The sequence below is a fragment of the Macrotis lagotis genome, chromosome 3 (genome assembly GCF_037893015.1).
Source record: "Macrotis lagotis isolate mMagLag1 chromosome 3, bilby.v1.9.chrom.fasta, whole genome shotgun sequence".
NCBI classification, from domain to species: domain Eukaryota; kingdom Metazoa; phylum Chordata; class Mammalia; order Peramelemorphia; family Peramelidae; genus Macrotis; species Macrotis lagotis.
Window position 1 is genome coordinate 161,398,665 of NC_133660.1, and position 14,241 is coordinate 161,412,905.

Genomic DNA, 14,241 nt, shown 5'->3' on the forward strand with positions numbered 1-14,241 from the left:
TTATTAAGTGTCTGAGGCCAGATTTGAACCCAGGTACTCCTGACTCCAGGGCCAGTGCTTTATCCACTGTTCCACCTAGCTGCCCCTAATTCATATCTTTCTTGGAGACCTTGGATGTGGGAATTTGACTGATATCTTATTCTGAGTTCATGTTTTGATCTTTCTTGTCACCATAGTAATTTTCCAAGACAAGGTTCTTGTTGTGGTTGTTTGCTCATTTTCCTAGATTAGGTCTTGACTAGGTCTTGACTTGTTCAATGCAGCTCTGCTCCCAGGGAAACTGTCTCAAGCATCAAGGTTTTTGTGCCACTATTTTCGGAGATTCTTCTAGGGAAGTCTTCAGATCTTCCAAGGTGTTCTAATTTAAGGAAGGGGATATTTACTACTTTACTGGCCTGTGTTCTGATCTGTGGGTGATCATAGCACTTTTTTCTTCCTGGAACTGTGACTCCACTTCACTGTGGCCACAAATTCTGGGGTGGCTACTGCTCCGGGGCTGCCACCTAGGACTTTGACTAGGATCCAAGAATGGGCAAAAGGAAGTAATTCCTTCCTCTATGCTAGCAATCTCCTACTGATCATGGATTGGGTCTGGGACTCCTGAGGTCTACCCTGGTTGGCTGGGGCTGTGGGTCTGATAGGCTCCGCTGTCACCCACTGTGGCAGACCTTTCCTGCTGGCCTTCTAAGTTGTCTTTGCCCCCCCCCCCCTGACCCCCTTTGTGGGTTCTGCTTCTCCAGGAATTGTACTTGGCATTATTTAAAGGTGTTTGGAGGGCTTTGGGGGATGGCTCAGGTGAGTCTCTGCCTTTTCTATTGCTTTAATGGATGCCTTTTGACTTTACATTATAGTCATTCTTACATAATTGTTCCTTCAGATCAAATCCTCCTTTGTAAAAAAAAAAAATCCACCACTAACAACAGGCAAAACTATCCAACATAGAAACCACGTTTATCTGAAATTAAATATCTATTATATTCCTCCCAAGTAATCACAGACCCCTCTCTCTCTCTCTGTCTCTCTCTGTATCCCCAGACAGGCCTGGCAGTCAGAGGAGCTAAAGAAATGTTGGCTTGGTGCTTTGAAAGAGGAACAATGCTTTCCTAACCTTTTACCACTGGGGTTTTTTCCCTTTACCTACTATAGTCAAGGTGACTGGGCTAAGTGCCTTACAAATAATGAACCTTTAGATCCTCACAACAACCATTCTCTTTTTCCGGTTGAGGAAACAAAGGCAGACATTGGTTAAGGGACTTGATTAGGGTCATATAGCTAGTAGGTGTCTGCATCTAGATTTGAACTCAGGTCTTCCTGAATCCAGGTTCGATGCTCTACCTACTAAGACACCTGGTGATCTTTTCATTTATATTGTTGTAGTCCTAGTATATATTATTCTTGGGTTTGGATAATGTTCCTCTGAATTAGTTCATAAAATTCCTATCTCTGAATTCCTCATATATCATTTCTTATAGCACAATATTATTCCATCACTTTCATATGCCACTTCCTCCTCCACCCTCAGCTATTCCTCAATTAATTAACATTAACTTTGTGTTTCACATACCTTTTAATTCCTGTCTTTGTGCCTTTTCATTGGTTGACCCCATTGCCTGGAATATTTCTTCAAAAAATAAAATTTCTTCTCTCAAAATCCCTTGTGTCAAAACTCAGCTCAAATACCACATGCTTGAGGACTTTCCTGGTCTTCCCTCTGTAACACTACTCCTGAGACTACCTTGCAAATATATTTTGTGTATGTGTATGTATGCATGTCCATATATGTGTGTATATGGACATGCATACACACATGTATCAATACACATATGTATATGTATGAATTTGCATGTTGTCCTGAGAACAGGCATTCTTTTACTTTTTTGTTTGTAATCCTATTGAATAGAATGGTGCCTAGATCCTAGTAAGTTTATTCATTGATTGGTTGCTATTTCTTTGCCACCACAGGATACTTTATTTTTTTATTGGATCATTGCTTATATCTTTTATTTCTCCAAGGTATATGCCCAGTAGAGATGATGATGATAATAATGATGCTTTGTCCTTCGGTTTCCTGTGTTATCAGGGAGGTGATGCCATCACAAGCAAGTGAATTGGATTTAAGTGAGGGGGTTGTGCTAAGTCACCAGCCTCATTTTCTTCTCCAGAGCCATCTAGGTTAATTGGATTTATATGAATCAGTATGAATGAAGATGGTCCTATATGCAAGGCAATTAGGGTTGGGTGACTAGAGTCAAGTGTCTTAGGCTGGATTTGAACTCTGGTCCTCCTGGCTCCAGGGCCAATGCTCTATCCACTACACCTAGATGCAGTAATAGGAGTTATGGATATAGGGGGATTTGTTTCCTAAATCTTTTTTTTTTAATAAATGGATGATGAAGCAGCTTGAAATATAAACTAGGTCATGGCATTTTCTATGTAAATTCAATTATGCTTAAGTCAATCAATATGGGACTTATTGGGGAACGGCCGGGCTGAGGCGCAAGAAGGATGCCCCGCCGCTCCGGGTGCAGCTGCTGCCAGCATGTTCCAAGAGCGGGGGACCGAGGGCGGCAAGCCGAGCTCCAGGGTAATGAAACCCCCTGGAGGAAACTCAAGCAATCTCTTTGGAACTCCAGAAGTTACTCCTTCAAATAGACCAAATAGAATGGCATCTAATATCTTTGGAGCACCTGAGGAACCTCAGAATACACCCAAAAGGTCAAATCCTCCAAGAAGCAAAGGAAGTGGTATCTTTGAAGAGCCTACTCCTGTACAGGCTCGATCTCGTTTGAATCCCCCTGGTTGGAAGACCAGTGATATCTTTGGGTCTCCAGTCACCATTACCGCACCCTTAGCACACCCAAACAAGCCCAAGGATCATATTACTTTACGTGAAGGTGAAGACACAAAATTGCAACTTAGAGCTACAGAGAATACACCATCTTCCAAAGAACATGATGAGAAATGTGACAAAGGAAAGGAGGAACGAGCCAAGGAAACTGAGTCTAAACTCAACGATTGACAACCATGAGTCCAGGTTGGGCCCCAGGCCTCGTTCTCACAACAAAGTCCTCAACCCACGAGGCAGCAAATCCAGCATCTCTTTCTACTAAAGGAAACTAATACCATCATCTTCAGACTAGAAACTCTTAGGGTGTTAAGATTTATAGTTTCTAATTAGTACAAGTTGGGGTGGGGAGGGGAGGGAAGGAATTGATGATTTATGCGAAGACTTTCATGTAGCTCGCTGCTCAAACTTGTATTTTAGAAACATCAAGGGCTACATAGGACCAGGGGTCACAGAGCCTTTAGGGAAACAGAGAAAACAAATATTGTCGGAGCAAGGAATTCTCTGGGTTTGCAACCAAGAATTAGTTTCAGATATGAGAGAATCTTTAATGAAAGAAAATGGGGAAAGAGTAAAATTTTCATAGGTACCAGGAACATCTGTGTTTTGGTAAGCAAATGTTCATCTAGGGATGGTCCTGTAGCAGAAATCATTGACAGTGTCACTGGGGAACTAAAAACCCATGTGAATCATGTGTTGAATAGCTGCCTGAGGGAATGCTCCCCTCCCTTGTCTGGTAAAGGGATACAACTTGTGTTTCAGAAGGGTAATTAATCATTTACCTCAGAATCCTTAAATTATAGTGATACAGGACCTTTACCTTTTATGGGAGCACTACTAATATTTGAGAAAACGGGTGTTAAATCTATTTGTGTCCTTTTAAATTTGCCTTCATGATGCATTGTTCTTCAGACATCCTGAGGCTTTTTGATCTCTTTCCCACAACAGTCTGGGAAAGACTCACTAAGATGCATCTTGAAATGTTATTACAATTGATTTGACCTCTGCAAGTGCTTATTAGTTAATTTTCGTTTTCTCTTGTTTATGGATCTATTCTCCACGGCAGGTTTTTGCCACCAGATCATCTGGGGCATCTGTAGCTTCTGTCATTTGGAAGGCTCTTGGCCTGATTTTAAATCCAAAGGTCTGTCATATATATGAGAGAAAGTTGGATCCTTTATTAACTGATTTTTAGAGTGAATAATATCTCCCTGCCATTCTCTCTCATAAGCCTTAAATGCCTTTGACTGCCTCTGAAGTTCACTAATTGTGAACAAACTACTTTCACAAACCACAATTCTTTCCTAACCAAGAGGAATGGGGCCTTATAGTCTTTTTTTAAAGGCCTTATTAACCTATTTCTTTTTGATAATTTGGTTATTCATATTTTTCTAAGACTTTTTTTTTTACTGTAAACAGTTGATGGGGAGACCAAATCACTGAGAACTTCTAATTCTTTGAAATAAACATTTTGGACAATATTTAAAAGTCAATTTTAATACTGTTCAAATACCAGCTTGACAAACTGCTGATGATTTTGAAACCATATGTGAAACCTTAGTTATAGAGGTACACTGAAGAATAAACGGAGTCGCAAATCTACAATATTCTGTCTAGTGAAACAGGAATCATTAGATCTAGAAATTAACTAGATTGGTAGCATAATATCAAGTGGATAAATAGGAGTTTTTCAAGTGGAAATAATGGCCTACAATTTTCTTGAAATTTTCTTCAGTCCAACTAAATAACAATAAAATTTATAATTCCATACACAAAAAAATATGGGACTTATTTATACTTGTGCACTTGGAATGTCATTTTATTCATCTTTGCTAATTTTTTTAACTTATGTTCATGTATTTGAATATCTATACTTGACAATGAGATTACAATATCAAGTCTTTCAGGACCCAGGTGGGGAGAGGGGGAGAAATGAGTGTGATTTGGAGTCAGGAGATGTGGTCCTTCTTCTCATCTAACAGTTTACAATCTAATATGAATAGACCAAGTGGCCTGGTCAGGTTGAAGAAGTAAAAAGGGGATACCTGGGCCACTCTTTAGTTGAATATGACAGTATATCTATCTACACTTAAGTTTCTATTCAGCAAGATGAAAATAATACTTCCATTTAGCCATAGAATGCTGTTGTAGAGCTGAAGTGATGGACCTCGTTAAGTTAGTATACAGCAATGAGTGTATGGTGGCATGTCCTTTTTAGATCTTGTGGATGCAACCATTGGGTTTTCTTTCTGTTTGGGCATTTCATGTCCTGTATTTATACTTTTAATGCTCCCCTGGATCTGGAGGGAAAAATCCAAAAGAGAGTGACGATTGAATCTAGAATCTAGATTCAACAATCAGAACAGTAGAAGGTTCTGAGAAAGAGGTATGCCCTACCAGCCATTCTGCTGCCTGGCTTATATATCCCTTGAGCTAAGAATGGGTTTTACATTGTTTTTAAAGTTTGTATTCGAAAAATTTGTACTAAGTAAAGTTTTAATCAAATAATACAGATAGGTACAGGTATCAGAAATGACAACTCTATGACCCTAGAAACTCTGGATCTCATTTCATCTAGAAAATGAGTAGATTGGATTAGATATTTTGTGATAGTAAGTTAGACCAAAGTATTTTGGACAGTGGGAATTTCAGTGCACAAAACATCAGCAACAGAATTCTCATTTTAGATTAATGATGATAAAAAGCAGAACACTTGTAGGCACTTCTTATTGCTTCAAGTGTATTTCAAGTTTGAGTGCTCTTTCAAAACCACCTTTTCAATTCTGAGGTATCACATCACAACAGATAGGCTAATATGACAGAAAAGAAATGAAAACTATTGAAGGGATGTGGGAAAACTGGGACACTAATTCACTGTTGGTGAAGTTGTGAATTGATCCAAACAATCTGAGAGCAATTTGGAGATATGCCCAAAAGGATCCAGCAATACCATCCAAAGAGATCATAAAAAGGGGAAAGGACCCACATGTACAAAAATATTTCTAGCAGCCCTTTTCGTGGTGGCAAAGAACTGGAAATTGAGGAAATGCCCATCAATTAGGGAATGGCTGAACAAACTGTGGTTTAAGAATATGATGAGCAAGCAGATTTCAGAAAAAACTTGAAAAACTTGCTGCTCTGTCATTTACTAGTTGTAACCTTGGGCAGATGGATAGTTCAGATAACAATTTTAGAATTGCTTGAGACCATAGAAAAATGTTCCTAAAGAAAAAAAAATAGTCCAAACTTTTAATCTTGTAGATGTAGAAACTAAAGTCCAAAAGTTATGACTTGCTCAAAGGTCCCATAGCTTTTTAGTAACAGAGAAGGATCTAAAACACTAGTTACCCAAGTGTCCAATCCTTCCTATCAGACACCATTCTTTGGGGGCCTATTTCCTTATCTTTAAAACAAGGATTATGCTATATTAATTGATTTCCATTCAACTACTAAAATTTTATGGTACATTCTGGTAGGTCTAAAGAAATCTGTCTGACAAAAAAAATATATGATGACTATCTTTTAAAATCATAAGCACATGAAATCAAAGCAATAGGAGCTATTTTGCACAACTGTATAAAATAAATTTAACGATTTAAGTGAAATGGAAAAAAATATAAACTACCAAGATTGATAGAAGAAATAGAATATCTAAATATCTATTTTAGAAAAAGAAATTGAACAGGTCATAAGTAAACATCCTAAGAAAAAAGCATCAGATGCAGATGAATTTACAAGTGAACTCTACCAAATATTTAAGGAACAACTAATTTCAAAATTAAATAAATTATTTGCAATAAAAGGCAAAGGAGTCCTACCAAACTCCTTTTATTAAACAAATATGGTACTGATACCTAAATCAGGAAGAGCAAAAGCAGAGAAAGAAAATTATAGACAATTTCATTAATGAATATGGATACAAAAATCCTATAAAATACTAGCGAGGAGACTACAACAATTTATTACAAAAATTATGCATTGTGACCACATAGGATTTATTCTAGCAATTCAGGAATGGTTTAACATATAAAATTTTTTAACATAATTATCAATAACAAAAGTAACAAAATCATATAATTATATCACTAGATAGAAAAAAAGCTTTTCATAAAATACACTTCTTCCTATTAAAAAAAACTTGAAAGCATAGGTATAAAGGAATTTCCCCCTAAAATAATAAGAAGCATCTATCTAAAACCATCAGCAAAAATTATTTGTAATGGAGGTAAGAAGCTTTCCCAATAAGATCAAGAATGATACAAGGATGCCCATTACAGTATTATTCAATATTGTACTAGAAATGCTATTTATTTATTCATTCATCCATTTATTTATTTATTTGTTTGTTTATTTATATTAGGGTGTAGGGTGTATTCCAGAAAGACTAGTACCTTGGTATGATGGCTGCTGAACCTTCTTCAGTGCTGCTTTCCACCTTTGATGTCCACCTGAGCCACCTAACTTTCATCTGTGGCTCTAAGAAGCTGTAGCATGTATAGTGGCAATATCCCTTTAAACCATTCTGGCAGGTAGGTTAAATCAGGTTAAGGGTAACTGAGTGAATCTTAAACTCATTGGTGAGTAGTGGGGGATATCTACCCCAAACATGTTAAGTCTTCCACTGGTAGAATAGGTGGAATGAGAACAATTCTATTTAATGGCCATGAAGACAGCTGAAGCAGATGCTGTGGGTCATCCAGTTCATTTAGAGCTATCATTAGTTGTCTTGACTCTGTCTTGCTATGTTGGATCATGATGACTTTGGAAGAGTGAGTGGGGTGGTTGATTTCATGCAGCTCTACCTCACTTTTATCCAATTTACACAAGACATCACTCATAACCATTCCGCAAAGTCCTATGGCGGCAGGCAAGTGATGAAGCAGCAGGTGCACATACATTGGGAGTCATAGTTATAACTCTGCACACAGGTAGCCCAGGCCATAGGGCCATTTCTCCATTGAAATTAGCAGTGGGGCGGGGTGGCTAGGTGGCACAGTGGATAAAGCACCAGCCCTGGAGTCAGGGGTACCTGGGTTCAAATCCGGTCTCAGACACTTAATAATTACCTAGCTGTGTGGCCTTGGGCAAGCTACTTAACCTCATTTGCCTTGCAAAAACCTAAAAAAAAAAGAAATTACCAGTGGGATTCTGCAGCCCCCTGGGTGACTGAGCAGCCCTTTCAAGGGATCACCTCCTGATGCAAGGAAATGGTTAGGAAAGGTGCCTTGAAAATTTTCTGCTTACCCTATCCTGGTTTGATTAATGTGGCAAGTGGGGAATCCCACAGTGTGATTGAGACAAAAAAATCTACAAAAACTTCTTCAAAAAAGATTTCGCTCACCATTGGTGCATGGAACATGTGCACATTCATAGACAACACAAGATCCAATAGACCTGAAAGACAAACATCTCTTGTTGCTAGAGAACTCAGCAGGTACGGTATCCAAATAGCAGCCCTAAATGAAACAAGGTTGACACATGAAAGCCAGCTTACTGAAGTCAGAGCTAGATACACATTTTTCGGAGTGGCTGCAGTGAAAGGGAACACTGTGAAGCTGGTGTAATTTTTCAGTCAAAACGAATCTAGTCAACATTCTTGAATACCTACCAAAAGGAGTAAACAGCAGGCTCATAATAATGATATTGACACTTCCAGAAAAAATGCCATGCCACCATCATCAATGCCCATGCTCCCACTATGATGAACACTGATAAAGTTAAAGAAAAATTTTATGAAGACCTGGAGACTCTTATCATCAATGTACCAAAAGAGGACAAGTTTATAATTCTGGGTGACTTTAATGCTAGAGTAGGCTCAGATTACCAGACATGGCAGGAAGTCCTTGGGAGAAATGGAGTTGGAAACAGCAACAGCAATGGTTACCTTCTACTGGAGACTTGCTCTTCTCATGACTTTCACAACACAAACTCTGGATGCACCTTCAAGGCCAATACTGGGCATTTATTAGACTATGTGATTATAAGGTGAAGAGACAGACAGGATGTAAGGGTGACAAAGGCAATGTATGGTGAAGAGTGCTGGACCAATCACAGACTCATCCTCTCTAAGCTAAATATTCATATTTAACTAAAGTGGCAGCCCCAAGGAAAAATGAATACTAGAAGAATTAATGTCAAGAAATTAGACTGTCTCTTTGAGTGGGAACAGTTTGTTAATTTGGAGGGAAAACTGAGCCAACAAACAGAACAATGGAGTAGAGGAGTGGGCAATTTTCAGACATCTGGTGTATAGCACTGCATCATCTACACCAGACTATCCCAAACACCAAGACTGGTTTGTTGAAAATGATGGGGAAATACAGAAGCTGATAAATGAAAAAACGTGAACTCTGCAAGGTTTGCCAGCAGAATAGTTCATCCATTTCTAAGAAGGAAGCATTTAATTCTATCAAAAGTAAAGTCCAAGTGAAGCTTAGAGAGATGCAATTCTCTTGGTTCAGTAAGAAGGCAGATGAAATTCAATTATATGCAGATAGTAACAAACCAAAATGCTTTTATGATGCTCTGAAGGCTGTGTTTGGGCCAAAGACATATAGTGCATCTCAACTACTCAGTGCTGATGGATGCACCTTGATCAACAATAGGGATGTGATCCCAGAGAGATGGGGTGAACACTTACATAGTTTTCTTAACAGATCATCAATCAATGCAGAAGCCATTGGCCATTTACTTCGAATTGAAGTCAATCAGTCCCTAGCTGAAATTCTAACTGAAGAAGAGGTTTTGAGTGCCATTAGGCTCCTTTCAAGTGGCAAAGCACCTGGTACTGAAACTATTCTAGATGAGATCTACAAGGTAGGGGGGTCCATTGCTCAACAAAAAACCAACTGAAATTTTCCAACTGACTGGCATGAAGAGGTTATCCCCCAAAAATTCAAGGATGCCTCCATTGTCTTTTTTCTATAAAGGTAAAGGGAATAGATTTGAGACAATCACAGGATATTTCTCTTTTAGTCATTGCTGATAGGATTCTTGCCAGAGTCCTTCTCAACAGGCTGATCCTTCACCTGAAAGAAGGTCACCTCCTTGAGAGGTAGTGTGGCTTAAGAAAGGGTGGAAGAACAGTTAATGTGGTATTTGCTGCCCAACAACTCTAGGAAAAATACCAGGAATAGAACAGAGGTCTGGATACAACATTTGTAGATCTGACCAACAGCACCTTTGATATCATCAGTCACTAGGGCTTGTGGAAAATTGTCACAATGTGACTGCCCAGAGAAGTTCATCAGTATTGTATGTCAGTTCCATGACAGCACGTTTGCCTGGGTTCTGGATAGTGGACAATTCTCTCTAGATTTCCCAATCACCAATAGAGTGAAACAAGAATGTGTCCTTACTCCCATGCTTTTTAGCATGATATTTTCAGCAATATTATCAAATGCCTTCACTGAAGTTGAACATGGCCTTGAGATCAGCTATCACACTGATGGCAAATTCTTCAACTTGAAATGGTTACAAGTCAAGACAAAAGTGGAGGGAGTGTTGGTGCATGATCTTCTGTTTGCAGATGATTGTGAACTCAATGCAGCCCCTGAAGCTGAGATGCAACAAAGTATGGATCGATTCTCTGCTGCTTGTGCTAATTTTGGACTAACAATTAAGACCCCAAAAACCCAGGTGCTCCATCAGCCAGCACCACACCATCCATATGTGGAACTATCGATTACAGCAAATGGAGAAGTTTTGAGTACTGTGGCCAAGTTCACTTAGTTTGGCAGAGTCCTTTCCAAGGAGGTACACATTGACAATGAGGATGACACTGGCATTTCCAGGTCTAGCTCAGTATTTGGGAGACTCCAAAAGGAAGTGTAGGAGAAAAGAGGTATTAGACTGATGACCAAACTGAAGGTCTACAGAACTGTTGTGCTGACCTCATAGCTATATGCCTATGAAACTTGGACAGTCTACCAGCGCCATGTCAGGAAACTGAATCGCTTCCATTTACATTGTCTTAGATAGATTCTAAAGATCACCTGGCAAGAGAAGACACCAGAGGTCCTTTCTTGAGCTAAACTGCTAGCATTCCAACATCACTATAAAGAGTGCAACTACGATGGGCTGGACATGTTAGAATGCCAGATGTACACTTGCCAAAAAAAACCCACCTCTTTTATGGAAAACTCACAGAGGGCAAGTGCTCACAATGGGGTCAGTAGAAGTGATAGCAAGACACCCTGAAGGTCTCATTGATGAACTTTAGAATTGATTGTATAGCATGGGAGACATTAGCACAGGACTGCCCAGTTTGGAGTGTCCTCATCAATGAGGGTGCTATGCTCTAAAGCAGAATTGAAGCAGCTCAAAGGAAACATGACATCCTTAAGTTTAGAGTACCCACCCCAAGACTATTTGTGCCTGAGCTGTGGTAGGGCATTCTGAGTTTGCACTGGTCTGATCAGCCATGGTGGGACACAGTGTAATTTGTCTCAATATAGTGATATCATTTTGGTCTTCTTCGGTAACAAAGGACAAGAACCAACCAACCATTAGAAATGCTACCAATAGCGATGAGAGAAGAAAAAGAAATTGAAGGAATCAGAATAGGCAATGAGGTAATAAAACTACCTATTTTTACAGATAATTTGATGATATATTTGGAAAATCCCAAGGATTCAACTAAAATGTTAATGGAAACAATAATTTTAGCAAAATAGTAGGATATAAATAAGCCCACATAAATAATCAGAATTTCTAAATATCTTCAACAAAACCCTCCAAGAAGAGATAGAAAGAAACACTTCATTTAAAATAACTGTAGAGAATCTAAAATATCTGGGCACTCCCAGGTTTTGGTACATACCAAAAATACATACAGGAACTACATGAACATAATTATAAAACACTTTTTTTACAAATAAATATTTGCAGATATATTAATTGTTCATGGACCAGTATAATAAAAGTGACAATTTTACCTAATCTCTTTCCCAATTAAAATTTACTCAGCTAGAAAAAAATAAAAATTAATTGGAAGAACAAAGAGTCAAGATTATCACGGGAACTAGTGGAAAAAAAAAGTAAAGAAAACTTTAGCAGTGCCAAGAATACAATAATGCTATTGGGACCAGTGGTTCATTTTTAGCAACTTAAGACTACTACCAAATACTTCTGGATTCATTTTCTAGCAACATCTTCTGTGGAAGGACTTAGTATGCTGGGGAAGTGTTCCCCTACAATCTAGGTCTTCCAAAATCAGACCCAAGACATATGTGGGCAAACTTTTTGCTCAGGAAGCTGAGTTCATGACAACTGTGTTGCAATTTCCAGAAAACTCAGGAACTTTCCAGGTAGTGCTTACAGCATGATCTCCTGGAACCTGGCTCCAAGGCTACAAGAAAGGGATCGATCTGTAAAACCAGTGTGGGCTTCTTCATGGGCAGCAGTGCCCTCCCTGCCACTCTCTCCCCTTTTCTACTCTCCTCTCTCTCCCCCTTCCAATTTACCACCTTAGACACTTTAGACATACTTCTAAAAAACTATCTAAATCATCCTTGTGCTTTCTAGAAGACTTAATAACTCTACATTGTACTCAACAGAAAATAATAAATCTTGATGTGCCTTTAAAAAAAGAATTAAGGAGAAGTTTTACTTTTATTATGATTTGTACATTGATTCAACTATTCATTTATTTTGGAGATCACACAGGAGTGGTCTGGTCTCTCTGGTTTAACTATTATTAAAAAATAAAAATAATTAATCTAGGTATATTCTTCAAAGATAGAAAGGTCCTGTATAAATCAAAACATTTATAATAGCACCTTTTGCAGTACTAAAAACTGAAACTAAAAACAAAGTAAATATTGCTTGATTGGAGAACAGCTAAAACAATCTGTGATATGTAAATATAATACTGCTGTGCCATAAGATAAACTCTATGAAGTGAAACAAAATAAAGTAAACAGAACAAAGAAGATACCATACACAATAACAATGATGTAAAAGGAAACAATTACAAAAAGGATTGTCATTAAGCTTGGTCCACCAGAAGGGGAAAAAAAATCACTCTCCTTTGTCTTTGCAGAAATAATACATTAAATATCCTACTACATTTAGTTGATGAGTTGGTTTCATTTGCTCAACTGTCTTTTTTTTTCCATTTTCTATACTTTGTCAATATATGCTTTTTAAGGAGGGGAGAAGGGAAGGGCATTTAGAAATGAAGGTGACATAAAAACAGAGTATGTAGATTTTAAAAAATGAAAATAAAAAAATTAACTGATCTGAGAAAAGGGGACAAAATTCTCATTTTCCTGAAAGGGATATGTGTTGATGGCTAGGGAATAGAGATAGGGGAAAGGAGTATCCAAACTAAGTAAAGGACCAATTTAACTTTAGGTAAACTTATGGGAAATTAAATACAGAATTTACTTTTGCTGGAATTGGAAAACCTATGTGGTTTAGTCACAAAGTTATATTTGACAGGGCACTGGTTGTTTCCGCAGTTATATCATATCTTGTCTGATTAACAACTTTAGAAATCTATGCCTATACTTTAGTGTAATAATTTAATAAATGCTTATCAGTTCTATCTCTCTCAGGCTCAGATTTGCTGGCCCAAAGCCCATTGCCTGAGATTTTAAGATAAGTATAGTTTAGGGAGTCTACAGTGGAAGATAGCTGCTAGCTAGCAAAAATATTAGAAGGTCTAAGAAAATAAAAACCCAAGGGGATTAACTATAAAAAGTGCAAGTAAGGCAATATGAAAACACAAAGTTTTATATTTTTCCTTTCATTTTACTAGAGGAAGCCAAGACCTATAGGCCTGGAGTCAGGAAGATCTCAGTTCAAACCCACCCTCATAAGTGTAATAGCTTCTAGATTCTGGACAGGCAAGTCACTTAACCCATTGCCTTGCAAAAAAAAAAAAAAATCAAATGGAGTAAATTTTGCAAAGCCCTTATCACAGAACCAGGCCCCAAGAGGAAGCTCTTAATAAAGGCTTATTTCCTACTTGTCAATTTAATTTGCATATCCCTCTGATTAGGCTGCCAGATGTAAAGAGACTTAGAGGATAGGGTCCTGAGGATGCAGACTTCAAGCAGATATCTCTGCAACTTTTAAGTGGGGTATGAAAACCATATTGTACTTCATAATACCATTAGAAAAATAAAATGGAAATTTTTTTCTTAAGTGAAATGAATGATTTAGTGATTTTTTTTACCTTAATTTATTTTTAGGTTTTTTTTACAAGGCAATGGTGTTAAGTTGGCTTGCCCAAGGCCACACAGCTAGGTAATTATTAAGTGTCTTCGTTTAGATTTGAACTCAAGTCCTCCTGACTCCAGGGCCAGTTCTCTATCCACTGAGCCACCTAGCATCCCCTTAATGATTTTTTAAACAAGTGATTTGATAACAATTTTTTTTAACTTAGGGGT

At 38.1% G+C, this 14,241-nt stretch overlaps 1 pseudogene; it reads left to right on the forward strand.

Moving 5' to 3' along the window:
- The first annotated feature begins 2,539 nt into the window (after positions 1–2,539).
- Positions 2,540–3,019, forward strand: LOC141516296 (jupiter microtubule associated homolog 2 pseudogene; annotated as a pseudogene).
- Positions 3,020–14,241: the final 11,222 nt, after the last annotated feature.